Source organism: Benincasa hispida, chromosome 9, assembly GCF_009727055.1.
Source record: "Benincasa hispida cultivar B227 chromosome 9, ASM972705v1, whole genome shotgun sequence".
NCBI lineage: Eukaryota > Viridiplantae > Streptophyta > Magnoliopsida > Cucurbitales > Cucurbitaceae > Benincasa > Benincasa hispida.
Window position 1 is genome coordinate 58,429,482 of NC_052357.1, and position 6,520 is coordinate 58,436,001.

Sequence of the window (6,520 nt, forward strand, 5' to 3'; positions counted from 1 at the left end):
TAACGTTGCAACGCTCATTAGCACACGCGCTCGACCAGATTTCAGTTGAAGTTCGAAGCGTCGCGACGCTCTAAAGGAGTGTTGCAACGCTGTGCTTCTATCTTCCAACGTCAGGGTCAAGCATTGTGACGGTGGCGATGTTAATCATTCGGAGCGTCGCGATGCTGTGAGAAGCATTGTGATCCTCTGACAGTGGCAGTTTCATAATTTTCACTGTTTTGAAACCTGGATACTCAAATCACCTCCAAATTGCTTCAAATTAGTCCCGTTTGACTCCGATTTCTTTCTTTTACCTCCTCGGTGCATGATACCTATAAAATAGGAAAAATAAACATATAAAATCTAATAACAAGCCGGAATTAAGATAGGAATAATAGCTCTTTTTGAGAGCTATTGACCTGGCTCTAATACTAATTGAAGGAACACTTAAACAAGAGAACCATTTAACAAAAGCAGATCGTTCCAAACCCATTGTGAAAGAACAATACATTTACAATCAAACAAGAATAGTTATGCATCATCGAGTAAATTACAACATACTTTTATGTTTACAAACAAAAGGAATCGATTGACATACCTTTGAAGAACTATTCTTCGTGTATTCTCTCGATCAAGTGCACTAACGCAACGAACAACCAATGAATAACACGAACTGTCAAATCATCAAACACAATCAAGTAACACTCGATCCTCGACCCTCAAACAGCAAACTCGACACTACCAAGAAGCTACCTTAGTATTCTCGATATGAGAATCCAGGAAGTGTAGGCTCTATGTGGGTTTGGTGAAGAGAAGGAGGAACTATAAGATCGAGTAAACGATTGAGTAAATGGGAGAATGAGAAAGCTTATCATATAGACTTGGTACTCGATCATTGGGTAACGAGGAACTATCGTCTAGCAAACTCGATGCCTCGATGCTTGATCGTTCACTCTCTCAAAGACTATCGTATAGCTATTTTCTTCAACCGATCGAAATGTGTTGCATCATTAAAAAAAAATGAAATGGTTTTCCTTTTATCCATCAGTTATTAAAACTGTTAAAAACCTCCCACTCAGTCGGTTAATAGAAAAAAAATAACCAACCATAATTATCTCATAATTGTTTTTGTTATAAATAAATATAATAACTAATTTATCATATTATATTTATAACCTATAGTTTTAATATCACATCATATGTAATATTTAAAACATAGTTATTTTTGTAACAACCCAAATTTGTACGCATACACTATAGGAAATTAAATGTCAAATGTTAAGTAGGACGAAATTTTATTTAAAGGGGTGATAAGGTAATACCCTAACCCTAATTTAGAAAGCAGGAAAACAAATAAAATATATAATTAAGAATGAAAAATATGTAAATTTAATAGGAAAATTGGGTGGAAATTTAGAATTGGAAAAAATAGGAAATTTATTAATTATCCAAAAATAATGAATAAGGGGGCAGAATCAGGGAGGATTAATTAGAAGTTGGATGCTTGCTAATTTAGGAGACAACAGGCAATAGATAACCTTTTGTTTGGGTAATACTCGTTGGAAGAATTGGGGGTGAATTAGTTGCCTATATACTCTTAAAATTTTAAAGAGTTAAAAAGAGGAAGTGGAATCCACAAGTAGTGAAGGCAACCACGCGTGAAAACTAGCAAGATTGGAGAGAAAATTGGAGAGAGCGAGAGTGGAGAGAAAATTGGAGAGAGCAAGAGTAAAGAGAGCGAGAGTGAGAGTGAGACTAGCGAAAGCGAGAGTCACGAGAGTCAAACCAGCGAGAAAGCTGGAGAGAGTGAGATTCCGAGAACAAAGACAGCGAGATTTGGACATATGTGTAGATTATGCATTGAATTTGGCCACGATCTTATAGATTATACATGGAGAACCCTAAAATTGAATACAAAAAAAGGTTGAAGACGTAAGGGCAAACGTTAGCCAAAATTAGGTGTCTTATTAAGAGGAATTCTTAAACCTAAGTAATTTTAAAGAAGATATTTGAGTATGAGTGTCACACTGAGAAGAGCTGAAAACCACTATAAATAGAACCTTTTGCCAAAGATTTAAACCCATTCTCAAAAAAATCTCAGTAACAAAGAATTGTATGAAAGAGTAAGTGTGAGTGAGGAAGTTTTGTGAGGTTAGAAGAGATAAACTCGGGTGAGGTGCTGCCCAATTTTTCCTTCTAGTTTAAGTGGGAAAGCTCTACTGGTCAATCCATACAAAATAATAAGGAATAATTAGGATCACAGTCAAGGTAAGTAGTTATCTCACTAGTGTTTCATGGTAGTGTACCTTTAATATGTGGCATAACTATGTGATTGTTATGTTGCATTACATGTTTAAAATATGTTTGTCGACAAGAGACCTCATGAATTATGTTTGTTCATAGAATTAAATTTAATTAGATAAGGTTATGCTTCTAGGGCTAGCAGGGTAGTTATGGTTGCACCCTCTAGACCCAATTCTATGTCAAGATTATGCTAGGACTAACAGGGTATGTATGTTGGCATCCCTCTAGTCCAATCTTACGTTTATGTTAATGGTTGATGTTGGATTGCGACTCTGGCCTTACTGACTGCATCACCCGCTAATCATCAGATGGGCTAGTTTCCGCCTTAAGTCCTCATCTTCCTATCAGGGAGGAAATTTACGTTAGAAGCATAACCGACCACCACATGTTATTATATGTTCGGTCCCAATCATATGTTTTCAGAACATGTTGCATGTGATTGTGCATTTGGTCACTACCCTATGTGAGAACTACTTACTGGGTATATTATATACTCATCCTATTTTTACAGACTTTGTAGGTAAGGACACAGCGTAGGTGGCGGACGTCGCTCAAATGGCCAACCATCAAACTCACTATTATAGGCATATGCATTTTGGTATCGTTACACTAGTGTTATGGATCACGGTGTTTTGTAAAATAAACTTTTTATATAGTTTTCTACCTAATTAATAAAATCTTGGATATGTTCTTTTAAGATTTTTTTCCAAAACTCATCTCATGATAGAAAAATCCAAGTATGCATGTCGTAGCGATCGGATCATAGTATGTAAGGATCCGGTCGTTACATTTTTTCTCCTTTATGATATTTAATATAAATCATATTTATATTAATTCCTCCAGTTAATGTATCAAATACATCAAATTAATTATATCACATATAATTGAATTAATTTAATTATATCATATATAATCAAATTCCCTCTTGTTAATTTTAACATTTCAAATTAACCCAAAAACTGATTCTCCACATGAATCTATTGAGCTAGCAAGGACCTTAGTTGTAAGCTCTAACGATACATGAATAAGTGACTAAACTCTTTAATCATGATATCCACCATCCATTAAATATTAGACACTCCACTAAAGACCGATAACTACACTCTTCACACTACAGATATATTTCTCTGTTCATCGAATATAACCAATCAGCAGTACGATGACCTTCACAAATCGCTCGTAAATAAAGTTGGGCCAATTTACCGTTTTTCCCCTATAGTTACATCTAACTTCTTATGTACCACTGATTCCTCTAATGAACAATACATCATAGTCCGACTATGAATGAGCTCTTCTCTGGCCATGAGAAGGTGTGACGCCACATTGTTCAAGCCCTAGAATCAGCCCTTAAAGGAGCAATTTATCTACTTACCCTTGCTTCAGGGAAGGAGTGAATTCTATCTTGTGTAGCTGAGTTTCCAGCTCCTCAATAAAAATGAATCTCCAAAGTGGTTGGTTTGTGTCGGCGATCTTTCCACTTGCACCCATGCAAATCAAAAGACCACCCTCATAGGTAGGAGTTTCCAACTCACTTAGGATTAAGGTCATGTTACCTATGGTCATCTTAGTGAAATGAAAGTCTCTATCATGAACGACGTTATATAACGAGACTAAACATTTTGTGGTCCGGTCTTATATAAACTCATTTGTATAGATTATCCCCGCTCGCATGTCTAATACATGAATGGTCAGGATCAGACTATTTGTAGCACTTTACAATACTTGTAGCACCTACAAAGTGAGCCATACTCGTAGCATCAGCAGGATAAGGTTTCCCTCCTTTATCCATACACTAAGACCATTTAGGTTATCACTTAAAGTACGATCCACTTGTATATCTCCACATACATGGTTAAGCTACAACGATAACCAGGGATCTTAGTTTATTGGTTTGTGGTTAATGTAACAAAAATAAGTAACATTTCATTGATAGTAGTGAATAAAATTTCTCATATTATTACATCACTAATGTTTGTTCATACAGGTGTTTACAAACTACAAGACCCTACGTGATTTAGAGCATCAACCCCAACACATCCTAGTGAAATGAAAGTCTCAATTATGAACGATGCTATATAACGAGACTAAACATTTTGAGGTTTGGTCTTATACAAACTTCTTTGTATAATATATCCCCACTCGCATGTTGATAATGGGCAGAAATACACGTTATCGTAGTGCTAAGTTCTTAAACAATGTTGGCTTGTGTTGATAAAACATGTTAAATTGCGTCCAAAAAGCATCAAATTCATAATATTGCAGGCGCATGCGTTCATCGCATAGGAACAGTTGATTTTTGTATTTTTATGCAGAATATGCATTGACGCAAGGTGGAAATTGCGATCATGGGAAATCATTGGTCGAGTGCAGCATTACCGCAAGTCTTTGCGGTGATTGTGTTCGCAAACATTTGCTCAAGAAGGATTGTCGTAACTTGGTCGGTACAACATGGTGGGTGCATTTGGGTGAAAGGCATAATTACTCACAATGGTATAGAAAACTGATGACAGTCGAATCCAAATTAAGTTGACAACTGCTAACGATAACAAGTACATTCAGCTTTTCGGTGACAAATATTTGGTGCATCAGTTAGGGAATTAAAGCTGTCCCATTTGTGCAATCATGAGAGAGAAACCGCCTTTCACCCTGGAAGTTCTATAAATACCAAAGGCATCCTTTAGAAAAGGGGTTCAGCTATTTTATGAGTTTAGAGTTCTGTTGATAGTTTAGCTTTGTTCTTAGATTTTTTTTCATTTTAAGGCGGACGCGAGGGAAGGAGGTTATGCCGACAGATCGTTTCGGTAAGCTTGTGAGAGCGCTGGAAACTTCAAGAACAGAGAGAAGGCCAACTCCTGCAAAAACAAGAATATCTTTTGAACCGAATAGAGATTGACAATGTAAAAGCCTCGGTCAGTAAGGAATTGTTATCAGGCTCTGTACCTTTAACTTCCATTGGTATTTTGTACTCAAACTCATTTATCGAAATGGAATTTACTTCTCTATATCTGTTTAATCTCTGTTATTTACGCATGAGTAGCTAAATCTATTGAATGAGATGGGAAGCATTTAGCTAGCACAACTGGGAATCTTTATTCTATGCGATTATCTAGTATTATGTATGCTTCATTCGTCCATAAGAGATACTCGAGAGGGTAGTCTAAGGACCGGATCTAGGCTTGGGAAGGTTAGGTTAGAATCTAGGCTCGAGAGAGTCAGATTAGAACGCATAATCAAGAGATAGGAGCTTAGGAATAAGCACTATTTTCTATTAACGCACCGCATGCATCCTAGAGATAGGATATGATTGTATGCGGTCACCTTGCCTTTGTGGATCATGCATCATCGCATAGGAAAAGAGTAGAGACTTAGGAATAAGCTCTATGGATACTTTTTCATTCAACACATGCGTCCTAGACTTAGGAGCATCGCATTTGCATTGGAAAATGACATGTTGTGCATGGTTGTAGCATGATCTCATAGTTTGATGCATTCCAAAGTAACGGTAGCTAAAGATCTTCTCAACTCGTTCATCCGCATACTCAGTGCATCTATCACACAATTGACTTTTCTCCAAACCGTCACATTTGTTTATTTTTTTCATTATCGTAATCAAAAAACAAACTAACAATCATTTGAGTTACCGGTTACCGCAATGTTTTCATAAAAATTATCACCGCAACCTATTTTCCCAAGTCCCTGAGTTCGATCCTGGACTTACCAGGAAACTCAGTGGGGTTTACACTTGGATTTCACTGAGAAAACTTGAGTGCTCAATGCAATTCCATCATCGCATATCATCCACAATTCCACTTCATAAAATAACGCATCAAGTTTTTGTCGCTGTTAATGGGGACTTCGGCAAAATAGTTTGCTAACGATAATTTTTCTGATTTCTTTGCAGACTCTCAATCTCTGGTGAATTATGACCCGGAGATTGAGAGGACGTTCAGAAAAAGACTGAGAGACAACCATAAACAACAAGACAAAACTCCAAGAATGGTGGAACAACCGACAGAAAGGGCTGCAAACGCTAATAATATAATGGCCAACCCCATCCTTATGGCAATTGACCACAGTAGACCCATTCGAGACTATGCGTCACCCAACCGTTATGATTTTTCTCCAGGAATCATGAGGCCAGCGTTCGATGGATCGAGGTTTGAAATGAAGCGAATAATGTTGTAGATGATCCAGGCTGCTTGACAGTTTGGAGGAAGGCATGGCGAAGACCCGCACA